Genomic DNA, 26449 nt, shown 5'->3' on the forward strand with positions numbered 1-26449 from the left:
ACTCACATACATAAAATTTGGCAGATAAGAGCGGCAGATAAGAGCATCTAAATTTAGTTTAACAAGCATTAAAAAAATTCATAAATCATATATTTGTGGACATAAGCAGACAACAAGTATATATTGTAATGAGAACTATATATTAGTAGCCAGCCACCAACTACCTTGATTTTTGTAACATACACAACTACTCATCCATTCCCGGCGACCTGCAGGCAACCAGTTCCCACTTCTTACATACCAGCAGTATACCCAACCACTCACTATTCCATGCAAGTGGCAGTCTTTTAGCTGAAGAAACCCCTACCCATCTCTCTCTCCCTTTCTCTCTAAAAAAAAAAAAAAAACACAACTAAAAAACGCTGAGTCACATAGCAAGAAACGGTAACAGACATAGTAGGAGATATGAAAAGGCTAATTGATCAATTTAAATAAGGCCGAAATTAAGCTTTTTTTGTGGGAAGAACAAAGCCACGAGGTGGAAAAAGTTTCTCAAAAATCATTTCACGTATGGACATAGGACAGACGCTCAAAACCTTGTACCTCATCCAACTAGGCTATGATGAGAGTCCATAGCATATCAACTCGCGTACTAGGCGGTCAAGTCATTCACACGAAGATGACTGAAAAAGAGCGACTATGATTCCAGAACTTACTTCAATGTGAGAGAATCAATGGACATTGTGAGACATGTTTTGTTTCATGGCAATGAATTTGTCATAATATAAATTTATGTTCGTGTTTCAACTACAGGGATTAGATCGAAACCAACTCGAAACGTGTGCCCGGGCAATAAAGGATTCGCAAAAAGACTAACGAATCGATAACTCGCTGTCTCAAACTTGAGAATATTTCGCACGAAAAAGGACCAAGATAAACACTTGAATGAGAGAGAAAGAAAATACATGAATAAAACAAAAAAAGAGAGAGAGAAAAAAAAAAGAAAATGATAGAAAGAGAAATAAATGAAGAAGGGATTGAAAACCCGGACTATAATTCTCAATTCCGATAATTTGGAGAACTTTATAACGATATATACAAATGACATATCATTTTTTCACCTGCTGTGAGTAACGTAGGATGGAGACAATAATGAGTAAACACAAAGTTTCTGTCCAGGGAACTATTACCCCGATCCTGGCCTCTCAACTCTTAGTTTTGGATGAGTTTCTTAGATCCTGCTTTGGTAATCTTATATATATATAAAATTAGTTAAAAAATAAGATCGATTTTTTAAGAGAAGACTTATCGTGATGATGCAAAGCTCAACAAATTGTTTTCGAGCTTATATAGAATATCAATAAAATAAGAAAGCGACAATATAAAGATATATACTAATGTATATTGATTTATTTGTTTATTCAATAAAGGATGATAAATCAATTAGGGGTGTAGGATAAGTAAAATATTTTCTGCAATAGTATTTCAAAGCCTAATGCTTCTCATCAGAAGAGGAGAGAAGATGCTAGGTAACATAATAGGGGTGCGACGTCTAGAGATTACTACATTAGGAGTGAAATAATTGTACAGAGAGAGAGGAGAATGGTAAAATATTGAAACTTTCTGTGATATAAGAAGAATATAGCTTTTATAATAAAATGATGGAAGGTATATACTACATATGCCATAGTAGGTTCAATATGTGTGTGCCTATGCGCATCTATACTCTCAGGAAGAATATAGGAGAAGTGATTGAAAGAGGATGCTTATTAAATCATATGTATTTATGGGTTATAACTATGGAAGCGGTTTATTTGAAATAGGGGACTTATTCTAGGTCTGTATATATTAGTAGGGATATCAGAATTACAGCTTAGTATTTTAATGAAGTATAAATTATTAGAAATAATTAATAGAATAAAAAATAAAGGTAAAAAGATAAATCATAAAAAGGGATAAATATGGGATAAACAAGTATAAATAGTATAAAATTATAAAAGAAAATAAAGGTATAAAAAATATATAATTATTAAATATAAATGAAATAAAAAATAAATATAAAAACAAGTATAAAAAACAAGTAAAATACAATGAAATAAAAATAAAATAAAAATTCGAGAATAAGGAAAAAATTACAATGAGAGAAAGTTATTAAGTAGCAAAGGAGTAGAGATGTTATCCACAGTTCTTAGGTCCAAGTTAAGTGCAAAGTAGTCATCGAAATACTTTTTTATATTGTTAATAAATAGAAGTTTCGCTATGAGAATTTCAGTTTCAATCCAATTCAAACGGTGATTCAAAGTAGCATGTAGCGGTTAGTGATGGAATTTTGAAATCTTTTTAAATAGTAAAACTGGAACAAGAATATAATGTATCGATGTAACCGCTCTTTTTCAACAGAAGATGGTTTGAATTGGCAATTAAATTCGGGATATAGTCTTGTGATTCCAAATTTCTCATGTCCGGAGTGGCAAATAGGTTGGTCTGTGGTGGATGATTCATGTAGTCCTGCGTTCGAATTATGTCCAAAATGCCGAAAGTTTTAATTACTTCTATGAGTAATCTTTGGGTATATATAAATAGGTATCAAAATGTTGGGATTATATTGTGGCACAGTTTGGAGTTGAAATAAATTAGAGTTAGCTTGTTAGAGACGAGTGTTTAACAAACAAAGAATATAAAAATGTCGATACCTCTGTTCAGTCTCGAAAGACAAAGGATACCTCCTGTAGGGGCATCTGTGCGTGTAATTGTGAGGCAAGGGTTGCGCAATCTCCAACCACACCTCTCCTGAATCGACACTGTTTGAGTCCAGTGGCAAGGAGAAGTCCAGGAAACTGAAAACAATGCTGAGATAAGTTTTTTTTGGGTTTTTTTTTACATGGAGGTCACCACTTATCAAGGCCCAAGGGCCACTCGGGGATAAGGGTTATTGTGTGTATAGTAATCAATGGGATAGTGTAGTAATAGTATTGGAGAATTGATAAAGTGTCATTACTTAAGGGGTCGGTTCATCAGGAATTTGTTTGTGTTGGACTTGAAGACATCCAGGTTGAAGTCAGGAGGGAAACAGGCAAGCAGAACAGAGTTCCACAGGCGTGCAGTTCTAAGAAAGAAGCTTTGTTCATGGAATCTACGTTTTGATTTAGGCACAGATAAGGAGTGGGGAAAATTATTGACGGTGGTTTCAGCTAGTCAGGTGTTTTTTGAAAAAGATTGGCGAGGGGGGACCAGAGAATGGAGCTCAGACGAGCACTTGCCATGGAAATAACGATAGAACAAAGATAGGCTCGCTACGTCTCTTCTGTGGGAAAGAGGTTGCAGGGAAGAGAAAAGGGCATCCCCCACCAAGCCACAAAGTTTATTTTGTACTCTGTCAAGGCAGGATAGGCTGTTTTTAGCAGCTCCTGCCCAGATGTGGCAGCAGTACTCCATCCTTGGACGTACTTGGCTTTTATATCAATAGAGAATTGCATCATTAGTGAGATATCTTCTGAAGCAGTAGGAGGATCCCACCATTTTCCCAGCGACCTTGGCCACAGACTTGATGTACGTGTTCCATTTAAGATCAGGAGTAAAGGTCAAACCCAAAAGCTTATCAAAACATGAGGCCTCCCCTAGACGAGAGCCATCCATTTCAATTGATGCCAGATGGGGATCAGAGCGTTTATGATGTAGAGATAGGATTTTGGTCTTAGATGCATTAAAGGTAACCAGCCACCTCTTCCCCCACTGTACCACGCGCTCAAGATCAGAGGAGAGAGAATCAGAGAGAACATCATCATTTACAGCCTTTGATATGTTGCCATAGATAGTCGTGTCATCAGCATAGATGTCAACGAAAGATTTTAGTATGTGTTTTGGGAGATCATTGATGTAGATCAGGAAGAGAGTTGGGCCCAGTATGGACCCCTGAGGGACTCCAGCATTAATACTGTGGGCCTCTGATTTCTGCCCATCAACCACTATTCTTATGAGCCTATCAGAGAGAAATGATTTAATGATCGAGAAAACATTTCCAGTTATACCGTAGCTGGAGATCTTGTGAAGTAGGCCTTTATGCCAAACCTTATTGAAGGCCTTTGAGAGCACATGCAGCACCTGAGAATCCCAAATGGTAACTCATTTAGTACTAACCAGGTTTAATATAAAAATATCAGTAGCTAAGTAAAAATGAGGAAAAAGCAATGAGGGAGGAATGGGTGGGGGGATATATGTGCTAAAAGCCGAGGGTAAGGGGTGGCGATGTATCTTAAGGGTTTGGTAGTTGATTTAGTGGGATGGTAGTTTTCAAATGTTTTGTGTGGCCACTACTTTCAGAGTTATGGGTCATGGAAAGAAACTGGGAAATTCTGTGCTGTAATTAAAAGTATATCCCGTTAGAATGGGCCAATTTTATTAAGATTTAACGTAACATTTGTATAAAAAATGACAATTATAGGGTTTTCTTTTGTAGGGGAAAGCTATACTCTGGAGGGTTGAAGGGGGTGGGGTAAGAAGATATTGTCAGGTATTAGGATTAATAGTGGGGGCGGTTACAGATAAATTTTATTTTAGGCTTTAGGCAAGAAATAAAGGTGTCTGAGAAACTTATTGGAGAAATTTGATAAGTGATGATGAATCTGTGAAGAGGATACATAAGGATATTTCGCTACTATTATATATCAACATTGTTATGGATGGGGGGGTGCAAGATAGATGCATAGGTCAAGAGAAGGGGGATGCATTTAGGAGTGGTCTGGGAGTGTTCTGGTGATGTTTCTATTCTGTAGGTAAAACAAAGTATAGTGATGGAGAGTGTGGTGGGAGTAATTTCCTATAGCTGAGGTCCGGAAATACCATGGTATAAAGAGTTTTACTTATCCTACACCCCTAATTGATGTAACATCCTTATTGAATAAGCGAATAAAACTATATGCATTAGTATTTATTTTTATATTGTCATTTTCTTATTTTATTGATACTCTCTCAATATATATATATATATATATATATATATATATATATATACTAGACTATCCGTGACCCGTTGGGTCAGTATGTTGTGATATTAGTTATGGAATTAATGTATGAGCATGACACTTGTGACGTAAAGAAAATAGTTTTTTTTTACATAACAGAAACATTTCTATGAAAGTATATTAAAATGAAAAAAAAATATAGATAGATTTCTATGAGTTGTTCTGTTTATAATTGATTATTTTTGAAAAAAAAACTTACAGCCATTTAATTATAAGTGGTTTGCCATACTTATAGGTAAATGTGCACTGAACAGATACCATAATACTTAAAGTTAAATTCAAATTTTGATATATTTTTTAATTTAAACACACACAAAAAATAGGACGCTGAAAACGTACACAGTAAAACAATACGTTATAAAATGCTCGTATCGTTGTCAACGAGTTAAAGTAGATTTATTTGTAAGAAAATTGCGTTAAAATAATTTAAACGCAATACGGAAATAAACTATGTAAAAAAAAGCAGAAAGTATTAACAATTGTTTATTTGAAAAATGTTAACGGGGGGGGGAGTGGGACACTGAAAACGGACACAGTAAAACAATACGTTGTCAATTGGTAAAAGTTGATTTATTTGTAAGAGAATTGCAACAGTATGCTTGTAATACAGAATAGTTGCAAAACATCCCCACCCTTACCATGTTAAATAATAATTTCAAATTTAACGTAAATATTTCAGTACGTAGGTCAAATTCTGCAAAAGTAGCGATTTATATTTATTTGTTTATGCTGTTATTGGTTTAAGTTTATGTAGGCATGCGCAACCGGAAGTCGTAAACCGGATGTTGGGTTACAATACTCGTTACAAGGTCATTTGAGTTTTATAATTATATATATATACATGTGTGTGTATATATATATATATATATATATATATATATATATATATATATATATATATACTAGACTACCCGTGACCCGTTGGGTCAGTATGTTATATTAACTATGGAATTCATGTATGAGCGTGACACTTGTGATGTAAAGAAAATAGTTTTTGTGACATAACAGAAACATTTCTATGAAAGTATATTAAAGTAAAAAAAGAATATAGATAGATTTCTATGAGTCATTCTGTTTATTATAATTGATTATTTTTGAAAAAAAAACTTACAACCATTGGATTATGAGTGGTTTGCCATACCTATAAGTAAATGTACACTGAACAGATACCATAATACTTAAAGTTGAATTCAAAAGTTTATATATCTTTTAATTTAAATGCGAAAAATAAACAATTGCGACGCTGAAAGCGTACACAGTAAAACAATATGTTTTATTGTTGCATTGATTATTTATTTGTTATGCAAATTAAAAAATATATATTTTCGGGGTTATTCATTTATTTTGGTAGTGTAGAAGAAAATGTATGGATGTTTTTTAAGAAAGGTGTATTAAAATATGGGGAATGAATTAAAAAAAAGGGAAGGCGGTAGGTAAATCGCCATTGTACAATGCTCTTATGGTTGTCAACGAGTTAAAGTAGATTTATTTGTAAGAAAAGTGCGTTAAAATAACTTAAACGTAATATGGAAATAAACGCTGTAAAAAATGCAGAAAGTATTAACAATTGTTTATTTAAATAATTTAAACGCGAAAAAAAAAACAATTGGGACGCTGAAAACGTACACAGTAAAACAATACGTTTTATTGTTGCATTTATTATTTGTTTACGTACGCATGGACAACCAGAAGTCATAAACCGGATGTTGGATTACAATACTTGTTACATGGTCATTTGAGTTTTATAATTATATAGATTTGTCATTTTTTATATATAATATAATATATATATTTGTCATATATATATATATATATATATATATATATATATATATATATATATATATATATATATATATATATATATATATATATATATATTTGTAATTTTTCAAAAACCGCCAATTTAAGCTAAATTAAATGTAACTGTTTAAACAACCTATTCCTTATTTGATTCGCCTTTTATTCCTCTATAATTTTACCTGTTCACATTTGACCTTTAATTGAAGTATCCTAGTGTTCATGTCAATTTAAAAATTAACTTCAAATCGAGAAGGCAACAAACAAAACTCTGCACAATGGAAAATTGTTATTTAAATGTAACTTTAGGACATTAATGCAACACAAATACAACAGGAACACAATAAACTAGTTAATATTTAGTAGCATAGCCCTTTTGCAATTTGACAGTTGAATGAGACAGCATTCCTTGAATTAGTCTGTGGCAATACTCCGGTGAAAGGGCATCCCACTTCTCTTTAATTTTTGTCGAAAGTTCTTCCAGATTTGAAATTTTATCATTGTGTAGTTGTTGCTTGATGTAATGCCATACGTTTTCGATATGATTGATCTGGAGATTGTGCAGGCCAATCCAAACACGGAATATCATGCTCTACAAGGAACATCTTGACATTCCCAGTTGTGTAAATGGGAGCATTATCCTGCATGAAGATGGGATTATCATCCAAATTCCGGCTAAAGTAAAGTAGAAAATGCTCAGTCAACATATTAATGTACTTGGTCGAATTAATTCGATCTTACAAGCGAACTATAGGTCCTGAACCATTAGCACTAATAAGGTACCACACCAAAATTGAACCTCCACCATCTTGCAGCATTTAAACTGTGCACCTAGGATTAAATTCTTGATCCTTCCTTCAACAGACGTACTGCCTACCATCACTGCCTAGCCTATTGAATTTGCTTTCATCGTTTAAAATCACTTTTTACCAATATGAAGAGTCATGATCTTTATTGCATCTGATAAAGTCCAGACAGCACTTTCTGTTCTTTACAGAAATCATTGGCTTGCATCTTACAACACAGCCTCACGAATTAATTCCTTCAATCTATTCTTAAATGTAGAAAGACAGCACTTTTAACAAGATTACATTGTTATTGGACTTGGGGAGTTGTTTCAAATCTGTTTCTGAGGCTGTGGGTGTTAATAGCATTGTCTTCTCAGTAAGAAGTAACTCTAGTATGACAAGATTTAGGGGCATTATGAACATTGCCGGTGTTTTGGGGCTTTTGCACAGTCATTCGTACCGTTTTCTCATCAATCTGCTGCCAAATCCTTAATTGGATAAACTAGAAAAGTGGAGATTAATGATCTCCTGATGATCACAAAAAGAAAAGCGAGGCATATTACATTGTATAAACTGAAACAAAAACAAAATATAGGTGGTTTAAACAGTTACACTCAATTTAGCTTAGATTTGCGGTTTCTGAAAAATTGACAAGTGCAAACTTTCTTTTTGGCTCCAGTGCATATATATATATATATATATATATATATATATATATATATATATATATATATATATATATATATATATATGTGTGTGTGTGTGTGTATACATATGTATAAATATGTGTGTATATATATATGTATATATATGTGTATATATATATATATACGTGTCAGGTCATGTCACATGCTACTGGTACCATGTAACCCAGTACTACCTGCCTCATGGTCGGATCACCGGCGACTAAACTGGTTCCCCCACCAGACTTGCTTGGTGAGGAGGGTGGCTAGTCTCCCTGAAGGGTTAAAAACAAGACCTTCCAAAGGGCGAATGAACCCTTTTTTGGGGTCAACGGCCAACTAGCACCGTGTGTGTTTGTGTGTATGTGTGCATCGGGGTGGAGAGGGCTCCCATAAGCTGTGGTGAAGGCAACCTTTCTAGGAGAAGCAAATCTCTGATTTAAAAAACCATAAAGCGGGAGACCAGTACCCGTATTAAGCTGGTCTGCAGTTTAACTTGTTGCTGGCTATCTTGCTCTTGCTTGTTGCTGGATCTCAATATTTTGAACCGAGAGAGAGACTTAGCTGTCGTACAAAGCTAAGACTCTGTAACATCATCTGTGTATAGATACTCCCTCACGCATTTGTCTATTAAAATGGTCCTGTAGCGATGGAAGTCATTTTTGGGCTCGTGTCTGAGGGAGTGGCACTCGTCTGACAAGACGTTGCAATCATCATCAATCATCATGTATATATATATATGTACATATATATGTATGTATATATATATGTATATATATGTATATATATTTACATATACATATATGTATATATATGTATATATATGTATATATATTTACATATATATATACATGTATATATATGTATATATATATGTATGTATGTATATATATGTATGTATGTGTATATATATATATATATGTATATATATGTATGTATGTGTGTACGTATATATATATATATATATATGTGTGTGTTATGTAGTGAAATATTGAAAAGTAAAAATAATTTATTACTTCAAGAAAGTGTTCAGAAGGTTGAAAGTAAAACTAAAAAACTAATGGAACAATAATTTCAAATAGAGAAGACATACTCGAATCCTGGACGAATTTTTATGAAAAGATAGAATTAGAATAACAATAAAGATGGTTGTGTGATAGACAACTTGAAATCTGAAGAACTTAATTATTTATAAGTAACACGAAACAAGTAAAAACCCAATGATCGATAATATTGATTTGGAACATTTGAGAATGGGTGGCGACTCTTTAATCAATGCAATATACCATTATTTCAATGCAATTATATAAACTAAGCTGATTCCTTATAATTTTAAAGAAATAAAATATATACTGTTCTGAAGGCCTATGTATATTTGGTGTTTTTGTCTTGAAGTAAAAGCAGAATGTGCAGAAAAATGTCAACCATAGAAAAAATGGCAACATATTTTGAAGGCACGATATATCGTATTCGTTTTTTTTTTTTTTTTTTTTTTTTTGTTTTTTGTTTTTGTACAAAGGGGTCACTTTATCAAAGTCGAAGGCTACTCGAAGATGAAGGTTAATGAATAAACGGTTGTCATCGGGACAGCAGTGTATTAGTCCTTAGTGGTGGAAATTCGGCTATGATTTGATAATCTAAAGAAACGGCTCAACAGGAACTTGTTCATATTGAACTTGAAAACGACTATATTGTAGTCAGCTAGAAAGCAGGCCAGCAGAACAAAGTTTCACAGGCTGGCAGTTCTAGTAAAGAAGCTTTAAATAATTCACTGAAAAATTGCTTGTCTTTTGGATCATGAATAACTTTATATCTGTTGAGATTTATTTAGATTTTGCTTTAGCTATGTAGAAAGTTGGTGATGCCGAGCGTACATTGTCATAAATAATTCTGCAAAGCTCACAGCTTTAATTAAAGCTACCTGAGTGGAAACTCATGAAAGTTTTCTCAACTGAAACTAAAGAGTTTACACAATGCATTTGAATGGCCACCATTTTTATGTTCGTCTGGTCCATAACCTAAAGGAAAAATATTTGTGAAAAGCATATATTTAAAACATCAGCTGATGAATTGGTTGAAATGCTACCTGTTATTCATTAATATTTATCCTTACACACAATGACACATGTGTATATACAATTAGAAACATTACATTGTAACAATCCCCAGTCATTCCCACCTTCTAAATTAAATCATTTTCGCTCTAAATAATAATAACTTTTTGTTTCTGTCTGGGAATCTGCTTTGGCTACTTTCTAATTAACTCACCAACTTTCTATCACTTTTTTTTCTCACTGTATGTTGTGTATCTCCTGCTCTTATTTCACTCTCTCTCTCTCTCTCTCTCTCTCTATATATATATATATATATATATATATATATATACTAGACTACACGTGACCCGTCGGGTCAGTATGTTATATTAGCTATGGAATTAATGTATGAGCTTGACACTTGTGACGTAAAGAAAATAGTTTTTTGTGACATAACAGAAACATTCCTATGAAAGTATATTAAAATGAAAAAAGAATATAAATAGATTTCTATGAGTCGTTCTGTTTATTATAATTGATACTTTTTGAAAAAAAAAAAATTTACAGCTACTGAATTATAAGTGGTTGGCCATACTTATAGGTAAATGTGCACTGAACAGATACCATAATACTTATTATAGTTAAATTCAAATTTTGATATATCTGGGGGGGGGGGGGTTTACATCGTTCATTTCTGTATTACGTTTATGTTATTTTAAACCCCACTCTTCCCATGTTAAATAATAATTTCGAAATAATAACGTAAATATTTCAGCGTCCCAATTGTTCTTTTGTTCTTTTGTTTGTTTGTTTGTTTGTTTTTTTTTTTTTCGCGTTTAAATTATCCAAATAAACAATTGTTAATACTGTCTGCTTTTTTTTACATCGTTCATTTCTGTATTACGTTTAAGTTATTTTAAACCCCACTCTTCCCATGTTAAATAATAATTTCAAAATAATAACGTTAATATTTCAGTGCGCAGGTCATGTGCGCATGTGCAATCAGATGTCATAAACCGGAAAGTGGGTTACATACAGCGTTACAATCTATATAATTATAATTATATATATATATATATATATATATATATATATATATATATATAAAGAAGAAAATAATGTAAAAATTGTTATAGTCCATTGTAAGCAAAAAGGAATATCACCCAACTAATAAATATAACTTGTAGCCGAGGAAGAAAGAGAGAAATAGAGAGAAAGGTGAGATATAGAAAACAGAAAAGAATAATTTGGAATTGTTTTTTTAATTGTTTTCATAATAAACTAGCTTTACAAACTCACTTTTTCCTGATTCAAAGAATGTAATCCGATATGAATGGGTGAGCCAAAAGATAAAGCTTCTTCTAGTATATATATATATATATATATATATATATATATACATGAAAATTTGAAAAACGATTGTTTTTCTTCATTTTATCACACTTTTCGTCAGGTTTACAAACCAAAATATGAAATGAATGTATGAGTTTTCTTGTGTAAAAGGAGGAAAAGAGCATGTAAGCTGATATGTTATGGCATATAACATGAAGAATTTCATGTTGAATGATGAGGTAGAAGTAGAGAGCAGGGAAAGTAAAGCTGTGGTATTTACTTTAGCTTTTGTCGACTCCAGAATCGGATGGAGGCCGGCTCCATAAACATACGAACTTGTGATTTCCCACTGAAGCATTTTACATGGACAAACACAATTCGACGCCAGCTTTCATCCTTAGTTTAATTCCATCTTCCTTTTCACATCCAGAGAATAGACTGAACTTTTATTTGATTTCATCATTTTCCTCTTCCTTTTGAATCATGTTCTATTCCCGCTTTTGCTAAATATTCTTTATATACTTTTTTTTAATCAATACCTATTTAACTAAACGGATGAACACAACCAATTCTTGTACATTCAAATACTTGTATAAAATACTTATTAGATCATATAAGCATTATCGAGCTTATAAATTAATCATTTGATCACGAGGTAAACTAAAATTTATTTCATTTTTTTTAAACATATTATTTTGTTTTATTATTTCTATTGCCAACACTTTTTGGAGAAATATATATATTGAACGCCTGTGGAATTTCTTCCGTTTGCCTGCTTTCTAGCTGATTACAATTTAGTTGTCTTCAATATATATATATATATATATATATATATATATATATATATATATATATATATATATATATATATATAAACCCTGCTACACGTTTCTGGGGCTCAATTTGGCGAAATAGAAAATATCCCAAAATGAAAAAATGCATGTTTCTTATATGCTTAATTTCCCAGTACATATTGATATACAATTTTTTGCTATTCCATTTTCTGAGCAGATATAGAGATTTTCTGGTTTGCTGAGTCATAAATTGTCCAAGTGGGAAAAGTCAGTGTGTAGATGTAAGCCATACAATTGTAAAGACTGTCCCTGAGATTTGTTGATGTTGATTGGAAACGACAATCGATTTGGAAAGTGGAATCATAGGAATGTGTGGAATGAAGACATCGTCAGCTTTGAAAGGTCATGTCAAGATTGTTGCTTCTATGATGTTGTTCATTAATTTTTTTATTTGACGACATGTGCCATTGCAAAGCTTGGGTTGGTTTATTTTTTGCAACTTGATAATTGATATGCCAATTTGCAATTGTAGTACATGCGGTGGCATCCCTGGCAAATCCAGTGAATTCAGGTGGCTTGTTACTTTTAATGAATCTAAAACCAAGCTTCTATCTTTACATCATGAATGCACTGGCGTCAATTAAAATGAATGGCTCTCGTCTAGGGGAGGCTCCATGTTTTAACAAGCTTCTGGGCTTGACTTTTACCCCTGATCTGAAATGGAACACAGACATTAAATCTATTGCCAAGGTCGCTGAAAAAATGGTGGGATCCTTTTACTGTTCCATTAGTTATCTCACTGCTGATGCAATTCTCTACCTATATAAAAGCCAGGTACGGCCAATGATGGAGTATAGTTGCCACATCTGAGAAGGAGCTGCTAAAAGAAGCCTATCCTGCCTTGACATAGTTCAAAATAGATTTTGTAGCCTAGTGAGGGATGCGCTTTTCTCTTCTCTGCAACTTCTTTCCCACAGAAGAGATGTTGCGAGCCTGTCTCCGCTTTATCATTATTTTTATTGCCAGTGCTCATCTGAACTCTAATCTATGGTCCCCTCTCACCAACCTTTCACGAAAAACACTCGTTTAGCTGAAACCACTATCAATAATTTCCCTCCAGCTTTATCTATGCCCAAACCTAAATGTAGATTCCATGAACAAAGCTCCTTTCTTAGAATTGCACGCTGTAGAACTCTCTTCCGTTTGCCTGCTTTCTAGCTGACTACAATTTGGTTGTCTTCAAGTCCAACGTAAGTAAATTCGTGTGAACTGTCCCCTTAAATAATTCAATTTACTAAATTTCTACTACTAACGATTACTACGATATTGTCCCATTGACTACTGTACACTCATTAACCCTGATCCTTGAGTGGCCTCCGGGCCTTGATAAGTGGTGACACCTTTGTAAAAAGAAAGAACAATTCTTTTAATCATTTCATCTGTTCCACAACAGTGTCGACGGATTTGTATGTCACTACCGATCTTGGAATTTTAAGCTGAATAATATCATTACGTTCATGGACGTCTTTGTTTTGAGCTGCAAGAATAGTTCGTTCGCTCAGCCAACTTGAATTCTTATAATTAATTTGAATATCTGGAAAAATCTTTTTTACCATTTTTTCTTTTGATGTAACTAAATTACAGGAGTTATGAGGCAATGAAATTCGTCCTTAACTCGAAGCAGCCGGCACTTTTTCATTCCCAATTTCCCACAGTTGATACGAAAATTTCTCTGCGTATCTATCGTTCTATAACTAGACACGCATATTTTCAGTTAAGATTAAGGTCTTTACATGGTACCAAAAAGTAGATTATTTGAGGCAAGCATTTATTTCATCTGCTGTTGTTGATTGAGGAATTACAGATAACGTTTGTCTGAAATCTCCTGCAAGCAATATTACTGTATTCCCAAATGGTCTGACATTGCCACGCAAATCTTGCAAGGATTGATCAAGAGCCCCAAGTAAATTTTTGTGTGCCATTGTGCATTTATCCCAAACAGTAAGTTTGCATTTCTGCAATATTTTTCCCATGCTGATTGTTTTGGAGATATTGAACATGGGAGTTTTGAAAAATTGAATGTTTAATAGTAAATTCAAAGCAGAAAGAGTAGTTCTTCTACCTGGTAGTAAGGTTGCAGCTATTCCACATGAAACAAGAGCTAAGGCTATGTCATTTTGTGATCGAATGGCTGCGAAAATCAATTTAATTAGAAAAGTTTTACCGGTTTCTCCTAGTGCTGTTTTGATTAGCAGTAATTTTCAAATAACTTTCTATTCTCATTGTAAGTAATTTAAGTAACTAAAACAGGATTTATCCATTTTTTTTTTTGACAATGCCTTATTCACAGTAAGTAATTTTGTAGACTAAAATAGAATGAGTGATTTGAGAAGGATAGATAGAAGAAGATAGAGAGATAGAAAAAGAGAAAGAGCGAGGGAACTAGATAAAGAGAGGGAATTAGATAAAGATAGGGAAATAGATAAAGAGAGGGAGATAGAGAGAGATGGGAGTTGAGAGATAGAGACAGAAAGAGTTAGAGACAGCGAGGGAGAGAGAAAGAAGAAGAGAGGGGGAGAGATATAGAGGGAGTGAGAGAGAGAAAGAAAGTGGTTCAAAGAAAGATGAAGAGGGTGATAGAGAGAGAAAGGGAGAGAGAGGGAGAGATGAGTGGAGAGAGAAAGAAATAGAGAGAAAGAGATAGAGAGAGAGGAGAGAAACAGAGAGTGAACTACCGTTTTTGTTCTCGATTAATGGAGGAGAAATGCTTGTAGACTGAGGAAATTTTTATTTTTGTTCCTATCCAGAGTCCCTCTTTTTGGGGAGCTGGACTTTCCACACATTAAAAGCTAACCGGAATTTGTGCAGAAATTGAACCAGATGTAACTAACTGTCCGGTCGGCTTTGCTAGAAGCATGATATTAACCGCCAGCTTTACCCAAGCGTCTTATCTAAGCATAACAACGCTACCCAAAGAAAATACCGAAGAAAACATTTAAATATTATAATATATATATATATATATATATATATATATATATATATATATATATATATATATATATATATATATATATATATATATATATATATATAACGTAAATAAAAAAAGAAACAAAGACTTATCACAATAATTTGTTTTATTCTTGCAACAATTTTCGAAGTAAAAAAGTAAACAAACAAAGCAACGAATACGCGATTGGTAAAAAAACATTTTTACGCACGTGACTTTTGGTATTGTCGAGACATAGGAATTTTATTATTATTATTATTATTATTATTATTATTATTATTATTATTATTATTATTATTATTTGATAGTAAATATATGAAAATAAATCATATTAATGTGAAGCGAAATAGAAAAACAATCGGTCATAAAAAAATGAGGAAAAAAAACGAATTTTTGTTATGTTCAAAATGATCAACTTTTGCTGAGAAAAACAATTTTGAAAAAAAGTTATTTAATATTGTAATCATTTTTAATCTTTAATATATATAAAAAAAAAACATGCTTGGATTAAATAAAAATTCTATCGCAAAATGTTGAGGCAATCAGTTTAGTAGTTTTTTAGATTATCAATTACAAACAAACATACATTTTACATATATATTTTTTACATTTACATTTTACACACACACACACACATAATTGAAATTTGAAATACTTTCAGATTGCAGCTTGTATAATACTGTAAAATTAAAGTCCATGTAAATATTAGTGTCAATATTTATATAAAAACGATCCAAAGCGGATAAAAAAGCTCCATATACGAGACAGAACAATAGTATAAATGAAAATTTGTAATTTAACCAAAAAAATAAAAATATTTTGTTATGTAGATAGCTTTCTAATTCACTTTAATATTGAATTACATTAATATTAATATGCCTTTGAATATACTTTCTTTTATAACTATAACAATCATTTGTATAATTAGATAGCGTCAAATATTTTGGTTTATTTTAATTTTCATTAGCGTCTTACATATTATCATGAAGTATAGCTGTATTATAAATCTAATTTAGTTAAATTAAATTTAACATCATTTTTAAATTATCATTTTGAATTTAATTTACTGCAATTAAAATAGCAATATTTCTATATCCCTGTTGATTACTTGTATATTTTACTACAATTTAATAAAAAAACGCATAGCCAGGTTTGCTTTTCGGAAGATTGGTTACATGATATGGAATTGTGTATCACGACATTATAGAACTGAAAAGTCGTACATATTTGAATAACAAGTTGTAACATATGTGTTTATGAAAGTTTGTGCCCGTACAAGTAACAAGTAACGTTCTTATTTTTATTATTTATCTATTTATCTATTTTCGAAAGCGTGCCACGTGCAAGTGGAGAAGGAAAAAACAGAGTTATGCAAAATTTGTGTCGAGAATTGTCTAAAGTTCCGACTTTCTTTTTGTTTTACTTCCACTTTAATAAGAACGTGAATTTATGAAGTGAATTTATTCGACACAATATGATTCAACTCAAAAAATAAATAAAAGCTAACGTGAATTAAGATTAAAGTTAAGATGTTATTGTGGACCCTCACCCCTTTTTAAAAAAAAAAACCTTGTTAAACTTTGTGACATATTTCCATTCTATGGAGGTCAGGCGCGAACGAACACCCCATAATTTTATTATACCATATTTCTTCAAACTGAAACATAATTATTAAAGTATACTTACACAGATAGATATGAAAAGTCTTTATTAAAGTTTGTGCCTATTTCCATTCTATGGAGGCCAGGCGCGAACACAGACCCCACAATTTTATTATACCATCCCTTTTTAAGTTGAAACATACTTATCAAATTATTCTTATGTACATCTATATCAAAAACCCTTGTAAACGGTTTTTTTTTTTTCATTTTTTATTTCCATACTTTGGGGGCCAGGCGTGAACACAGATCCCACAATTTTTATGAACCACCGTTCTGCCAGATCAAACATACACACTCCTGTGTCTCGATACATCTTCTATCACTATATGTAAGCAGTTTTTTAAAATAGTCAACCATATAGAAGCCTATTCGTGACCAGACACACACAGACGTTCAGCTTTATATATATATATGACATTAAGAGGAGATCATAGATAGATATATAAATACCCGTTCACATACACCTTTCACGATAAAGCTAGAACCCCGAATTAGATAGACCCAAAGTGGATTTCGATGTACTGCATCTCATCAGTGACGTGCTCCGACATAGGCGCGAACTCAGGTCGTCGCACTCATGAAGTGTGCAATACTGACGACCTAACCATATGGGCCACGGTGCAATCTATTGGCTATGCCTCGATTCTTTTAAAATTCTTATATTTTTATCCAGTTCTACATTCTACGATGTGACAAGCAACGCGTCCTATACAACTAAGATAGTTACTGCTGGTATGCAAGCGGTAGATAGCACATCTACAAACATTAACTGAAATTAGCCGACCCCCTCCCTCAGACACGATTTAGGAACAACCTTATTTGTTGAGGGACATCACGTCCCTACGAAGGATGAACCGCTTTTTCTACAAATATTAGACATTAAGAGGAGATTATAGATAGATATAAAAAATACCCGTTCACATACACTTTTCACGATAAAGCTAGAACCCAGAATTAGATAGAATCGAGCAATTGCATCGACAACGGACAACGCCTTGTCCGTTGTCGATGCAATTGCTCGATTCTATCTAATTCTGGGTTCTAGCTTTATCGTGAAAGGTGTATGTGAACGGGTATTTATATAGCTATCTATAATCTCCTAATGGCATGTTGAGAAAAAAAAAAGAGAAAAAAAGTGGTAGTATGAAGGCAGGCTCGAACCCGTCCCGTGAAGGACGAAAAGAACGGGGGGAAAAGCCCTGACGTCTTTGCTGTTACGGCCACCACTAAACCGAAAGTAACATAGGTTTAAATTAAGGCTAGACAATCGAAAAGAGGAGATCATTTTCGAAAATATCGGCGAAAAAAGCGAAAAGTGCCCAGTTGAAGGTGAAGATATTAATGTTTTTAGCCAATTTTTCGATATTTGTCATCTGAAAGGTCAAACTTCAAAACGATACTGATCTTGTAAAAATCCGTCGCCTCTGTCGAAAGTTTTAGGCAAACATACATACATACATACATTTATATATTGGTAACTAAAACATTTCGACCCAAACCGATTAAAAAGCTTGCCCTATCTCTGAATACCCTTTATGTCAAATTTCAAATGTTTAGACCAGAAATTGTCTGAGTAATTTGGTAGAGACCGCAGAGGTCAATTTTTTTAAAACTTTGTCCCCTATTATGACCCCTTAACATTTATTGTTTTGGGCTCAAATCAAGTTATTACGTTAGATCCATGTCCAAGGAACCTATATCTAAAATTTCAAGTGTTTATACCCAAATTTGTCGGAGGAGTTTGGTAGAGTTCTCAAAGGTCAAATCGTTGAACTTTGACCCCTTAACAGCCAAATTTCTGGCCGAGAACCGATCATATAGATTTTCCTAAATCTCAGTACCCTGTATACCAAATGTCGAGTCTGTAGACTTAAAATTGACAGAGATATTGTGTAGGGAAATGTACACAGACACACAGACACTTTCACTTTTATCTATCTATCTATCTATCTCTCTCTCTCTCTCTCTATATATATATATATATATATATATATATATATATATATATATATATATATATATATTTAGTGGAGATGGTAATTAATAAAAACTGAAGAAAGTGCTCAATACTGTTGTAGAGCAAATATGCGTTTTATTTCTTATTTTTTATTACCGTATCTTTCTGTTAAGTTACATTATTGTTTCGGCTACACGGCCGTTTTTTTGGCCGTCTGTAGTGTCTTCATATCTATTCATATTCATATATATATCCATATATATATATATATATATATATATATATATATATATATATATATGGATATAACTACACTCGCAGCCAAATTGAATATTGAAATGCTCATATCTTTAGTTCTATCGGACGAAACTACATCAAAATTTGCAGGCTGTTTAAAGATTAAAATACTATTCTATGGTTAAAATTTTATGACAATTGGTAAAAAAGAACCTATATTTTCAATGCAATAAAATATGTCCAAATTTGCATACATTTGTATATATAGTGTTATGTCAAGCCACCTTTAGTTTCACTGCTTTAAGATGAATTTTGCTACAGGTTTTTTGTTCGGTTGTCTCCCCTGCGGCCTTTCCAGACCACTTCTACATACTAGCAGGGAGACCCGACGTTGCCCGAGATTGAATTGGGATCATCATTTTTATTGTTCTCAAAAATCAGTGAAATTGCCCATTTTCAATCAAATCGACTAATTGCCTACTCTAGTCAGGGACCCACCAAGATACACTGGAAAGAAGCTTTACATTACTACTTGCAGTGAATTAATCCACATTGCACTGTAGCGAACGTATGGTTGATTTTATGAAATTATTTTTATATAATGGCTTGAATTCAAGTTTAAAATGCAAAAGTCAAGTATCATGATTCATCGTGTTTTAAACTGGAACATTCATTTCAAATGTGTGCCTTTCATTGTTAATTTTCTGAAATTATTTTTGCATAATCTCTTGTATTTAAGTTAAATGTATAAAAGTCAAATATCATGGTTCAATTATGCTCTAAAAAGAAACATTCATTTCGAATGCTCCCCCGTCTTACAAAAGAATGCACAATTGGTTTTATAGGCTGGGCCTTTCTGCTTGTGCGGTGATAAAACTTCTCGAATGCATTTGTGATGTAAAGTTCTATAAAAGTATTAACTGTGGTAAAAATCAAACTTGTTTCTTTAGTCGAATTTTTTTAATTTCAATATTTGTCAGACGAATTCTGATACAAAACCTACGTTTGAACACTCTCAGGTTGTATGAGGATTGGTTATTTGCATTATTTAGATTTATCGGACTACTGTTCTCATCTTGAGTGTGATTTTCACAACGTTTCGGTTGATGTAACCTCTGACCTTCTTTATTTACTTCACGAGGGTAGCATGCTCTTGTTCCGTCAGCCATGACTGGATAGAGATCCCAGAGATTCGCAATTATATTTTCAGTCGCCCACACTGAGGCTTGAACCTTCAACCTTCAGGAGAATATTACTTTTTACAATTGATTTTTCCAGTTCTTGCATTGTGTTCTATCCAGTCATGACTGACGGAACATGAGCATGCTACCCCCGTAATGTAAATAAAGGGTTTCACTCGAAATTCTATCCAAATTCCCGAGTTTGACAAAAACATTCCCGAATTCAATGAGATACACCTGAAGAAGGTTGGAGGTTACATCGACCGAAACGTTGTGAAATCACACTCAAGAAGAGAACAGTAGTCCAATGAATCCAAATAATATGAACACTCTCAGGCACATCAAATACCTTTGTATGAAATATTTTAAAAATCTACCCAGCTGTTTCCGAGTCCATAAGGAACGAACGAATCTACCTACAACCGTCTGAAACATAAAAATAATTTTACGGTGAAAAAGGTGCAACGGAATATCATTCAAATTCGCTCCAGAAAAAATAATTAAATGTGAATCAGTGAATGACAAATTGAAAATAATTAGGCTCAATTTTAAACAGGAAATTAAATGTTAATTTTATGATATTTTAACTGTTCTGCGATCAATTCTGCCTTTGTAATCATGTGATTAGCATTTGAACAACAACTTCATAATTTTTTATCTAACATCTAGCGACTTGATCAACGATTACAAGTTTTATCTCAATTTATTTATTGTCTTTTTATTGTTTCATAGATTGTAGTTCATTGGATGAAAATGGTGAACATATAAATTAAGTAGCGAAACACTTTTCAGGAAAAAATACAATGTAAGTTCAAGAAATCATTTTAATATATATCTTTTCAAAAAGTCGTTAATATAATTTAGTTTTAGCGTTGGCAAGTTTGGAGGCTTTTTTTGTATGCGATTATAATACAAAAGACTTGAAAACATAGATTTATTTAAATTTTGATGGTACTATCAATGCTGAATCTTAATAAGAGTAGTACATTCTTTATTTATATAAATCCTCAATTATAATGAATTTTTATTTCAAAATATTCTTAAATGTTATTATTTTTTGCCTTTTTGTTTCTTATGTTTTCATCTCTGTATTAATTTTTCTGTATTTCATCATTTCTTTTATTCTCATGATCATTATTTTATCTTCTCTTTGTCCCCCTGTTTCTCCCCTATTCTTTTTATATATCTCAAATCAATTTTATTTGTTCTATAATTCCTTTGTCTGAAGCTATTTCTATTTTTAACATATCATTTCTTCCCTCTTCATCCCCTTCCTTTCATACATTTGCACTTCTTTTATCTTATTTGGCAAATTAATTTCCCACTCCAGATTGCCATTGATAACCTTTTCTTTTCCGGGTCTCCACGTTTTCACTCTAGGGTAAAAAGTTATCTCCTTTGCCTTCCTCCCTAAACCATAGAAGTTGTTTTTCTTTTCATGCAAAAAATAAAAATAAATGAAAAATCATCTTCACACTACAAATGCCAAAAGGGTTGCGTTGTTTTTCAAAGTTCTCATACCCTAAACACAGTAATGTAAACGATCCTCTTGCCCTCACCCAGGGTTGATTTATTATTATTAACACACACACACGCAGACGGTGTGTGTGTGAGAGAGAGAGAGTTTGAAATAACGGTAATATTGCAGTATAGTTAACAGCCGAACAATAAAATAAAAAATCAACCCATAACTTTCACTAAACGCATTAAAATAAAATTTTATACCGTCTTTTAAAGTTTGGAAACTGAATGTATCATTGTTAAGTTGACATATCGAAACACGAAAAAAATCATGCCAATTCTTTGGAGGTGGTCGTTTAGCTTCGATTAAATGAAAACTGAAAAGACAGTAAAACCAGACAAATAATAACTCATCGTACTATTAATCCTATTTCCAGGTGAGGCATGCCACTCAGACATCTGGTTAGTGGTTGGGCAAGTTACTTTTTTAAACTATTTTTGTTTTAAGGAATAAAGCACACCAAAAACAGAATGCCAAACAGGCTTGTTTTCAAACAAATGTCTTCAAATGCCAAATAAGAGGGCTTTAAGCAAATTCTAATTTTAAAATCAAATCAAATCTGAGAAACAGTTTCAGAACATTAAAAGTTTATAAGTAGGTAGAAAATTAAATTTAGTAAGTTATCTGTTGTATTTTTTAATTCTTGACTGCAATAATATACTGCAAGATTACTAAAATAACATTCTATTCTTTCACTATTTATATAAAAAATCTGTGAGATTCTAAAATTATCTGGACTAAGAAGAATAGCATAATAATGAATATCATGCATCATTGATTTCACAAAAAGCACATAAATTATTTATTAATTGTTATATTTCAGACTAAGCTGAGAATAATGATAACATGCAGTTCATTGACTTTGAGGAAATCAATGCAGTTTTGTTAGGAACAAAATAATACAAAACTGATAAAGGAATAAAGAGCATTAAATTAAAATATACGCAAAGTCAAATAAAAAAGTTTATTGTTTAGTTTGATGCACCGGGAAGATAAAATAGTTGTGACTTCATTTAATTGAATTGCTTTTAAAATGTTTAGTCGATAAATGTATTGTCTTATTGAAAATTAATTTTAGTTGTTGGAACAAAAACTAATTTTCAATAATTTTAAATCAAATAAATATCGTATCACAATGTATTTTCTTAATGGAAAAGTAGTTTTTGATGGATGTAATAGTTTGAGTCAATCCAAATAGACAAATCTATAGATCAGCTTATTTTGAATAATAGACCAAATATTAAGATTAACTCTTGCAATATGTAAATCATAATACATCAACAGGAGTTTACTCACGAAACATTTTTAAATGAATTTAAATGAATTTTAATGAAATGATTCATTATAAGACACCAATTGTAAATATATGCATTATAATAATCTAAGATTTTGAAATGTAAAATAGTATCGAAATTAAAAAAATTAACTTGATTTTAACATTAATACAAGTAAAAAAATTTTGTAATTTGTAAATTATCAGTTGAGGAATTGTCAAATTGTTATTCCTTCCATTTGTTCTTTCGTAAAACTTTTTAATTTTGTCAATAATGCTAATTAATATCCATTTATTTACAAAGAATTCATATTTTGGTGATAGGCTAGCAATAACCTAATTATGAAACAAAGTGTCTAATAATAAGTGAAAACGAAAATCGATTAGATATGTTGGGTATAACTTTAAAAGGCTTTCAGAAAATGTTCTTTCATCCGGAACTAAACTATATATAATAAAGCATTTAACCAATCAGATAACTCCATCTAAGAAAATAGTTTACACCTAAATTTATAAAAAAGACGTTTTTTTTTACCTTTTCTCGCTATTCAAGTTATAATATTTTACCTTTATTGTCGATAAAGTAAATTTATGAAAAGTAGCTAAATTTAAAAAATCATATCGAGTTAATTATCTTATACGAAACTTTGGTAGTTAGTATTGGTTAACAAACAAACATTTTGCATATTGGTCAGAGAGATGTTACTGACAAACTAGTAATAAGTTATATGATCAAATAATATAATAACCATTAGATTAATGCATTAATTTATTCGTATTATTATAAGTTTTTATCTTCATTTTATGCAAAATATAAAACCCCACCTTCTTAACACACTCGTTTCACTTAATTGGAGAAACTGAGGATTAATAGCATTTCCAAATATTTAAAAACTAAATTATTTTTTTTTTTATTCCATTTTATCATTTAAATTTTCGTGAATAACATATTTCATTCGATTATGAAGAATCTTAAATTCCTACAGTATTGATGTATTACTTCTACTGACTTGAAAACGACGACCGTTTCCAAATGGAGTGATACTCACCCCTCGCCCCAAATCAGAATTCTTTGACTGCATCCGTACTCCACTTGTCCATGCACTGTCAAAAGTATGATAATAACTCAACGCAATACACGCAAACAAAAGTCCTTATCTTTCATGGTCATATTTCAGTCATTTTGAACAGCAATATGACTGGGAACGGATAAAAACTCTCATAAACATGATTTTCCGGTAATTTTTTTTTACTCGATTCGATCTTTTTCTTGTTTTTAGTGTGTTTACTTGTTTGTTTGATTTACTTCAAACTGAGCAAGATTTATTTCCCTGTCCAAATAAATATCTCAAGATTTCCTGCAGAGGATTATAATCATGCAGATTTCGGCATGGAACTCTTTTTATTTCAATTAAATACTTTTACTGAAAACACCAGTAAAAGAATAAAACTGTTTTTTTTTGGGGGGGGGGTATACATAGGAGTCACAACTTATCAAGTCTCGGAGGCCACTCGAGGATAAAGGTTAATGAGTATACAGTAGTCAATGGGACAATATCGTAGTAATTGTTAGTAGTGGTAATTTGGTAAATTTCATTACTTAAGGGTACGATTCATCAAGAACTTGTTTACATTGGACTTGAAGACAGCAAAATTGTAATCAGCTGGAAAGCAAGGAAACGGAAGAGAGTTCCACAGGCATGCAGTTCTAAGAAAGAAGCTTTATTGATGGAATCTACGTTTGGGTTTAGGAACAGATAAAGAGTGGGGAAATTATTGATAGTGGTTTCAGCTAAACGAGTGTTTTTCATGAAGATTTGGTGAGGGCAAACATAGGTTGGAGCTCAGACTAGCACTAGCCATGAAAATAATAACAAAGCAGAGACAGGCTCGCAACATCTCTTCTATCGAAAAGAGATTGCAAGGAAGAGAAAAGCACATCTCCCACTAGGCTACAAAGTATATTCTGAACTCTGTCAAGGCAGAATAAAGTGCTTCTAGCGGTTCCTGCTCAGATGTCGCAACAGTACTCCATCCTTGGACGTACTTGACTCTTATACATGTAGAGAATTGCATCAGCAGTGAGATATCTACTGGAGTAGTAAAATGATCCTACCATTTTTCTAGCAATTTTGGCAGTAGATTTGATGTACGTGTTCCATTTCAGATCAGGAGTAAAAGTCAGACCCAGAAGCTTGTCAAAACATGGAGCCTTTCCAAGTTGAGATGCATTCATTTCAATTGATACCAGACAGAGAGCAGAATGTTGGTGATGTAAAGATAGAAGCTTGGTTTTAGATGCATTAAAATTAACCAGCCACCTTTTTCCCCATTGTATCATGTGCTCAAGATCAGAGGAGATAGAATCAGAGAGGACTTGGCTATTTAAAGCCTTTGAAGTGTTGCCATAGATGATATTGTCATCAGCATAAATGTCTACTAATGATCTTAGGATGTGATTTGGGAGATCATTGATGTAGATCAGGAAGAGAGTTAGGCCTAGGATTGACCCCTGAGGGACTGCAGCATTAATACTGTGAGCTGATTTCTGCCCATCAACCACTACTCTTATGAATCTATCAGAGAGAAATGATTTAATAATTGAGAAGATGTTTCCAGCTATACTTTATGCCATACTCTATGCCATATACTTTACGCCATACCCTATCAAAGGCCTTAGATATGTCAAAGCAATTTCCATAGAAAGGAAGCCACCATTGAGAGATTTGCTAATCCTATGAAACCACTATCAATAACTCCCCTCCCTCTTTATCTGTGCCTAAACCCAAACGTAGATTCCATCAACAAAGCTTCTTTCTTAAAACTGCATGGCTGTGGAACTTTCTTCCGTTTCCCTGCTTTCCAACTGACTACAATTTTGCTGTCTTCAAGTCCAATGTAAACAAGTTCTTGATGAGTCGTCCCCTTAAGTAATGAAATTTACCAAATTTCCACTACTAACGATTACTACAATATTGTCCAATTGACTACTGTATACACATTAACCTTTATCCTCGAATAGCCTCCGGGCCTTGATAAGTTTTGTTTTCTTTGTAAAAAAAAAAGAGAGAAGAAAGATGTCCGCTGTTTTTTCTTTATTTGTTGATTGTCGAATTGAAGGTGTAGTTGATTTCAGATCTTGTCTGACACCCAGACGATGAAGACACAGACCAAGCCATTTTGAGAAAAGAACTCAAAACGAAGTTGAAGCGAT

At 32.6% G+C, this 26449-nt stretch overlaps 1 protein-coding gene across 4 annotated transcripts in view; it reads left to right on the plus strand.

The window, feature by feature from the left end:
- LOC145256851 (four-jointed box protein 1-like) overlaps positions 1-26449 on the plus strand; it is a 214333-nt gene that overhangs the window by 162600 nt on the left and 25284 nt on the right. The window lies entirely within an intron of this gene.

The sequence above is a fragment of the Euprymna scolopes genome, chromosome 3, assembly GCF_053919585.1.
Source record: "Euprymna scolopes isolate OS-2025 chromosome 3, ASM5391958v1, whole genome shotgun sequence".
NCBI lineage: Eukaryota > Metazoa > Mollusca > Cephalopoda > Sepiida > Sepiolidae > Euprymna > Euprymna scolopes.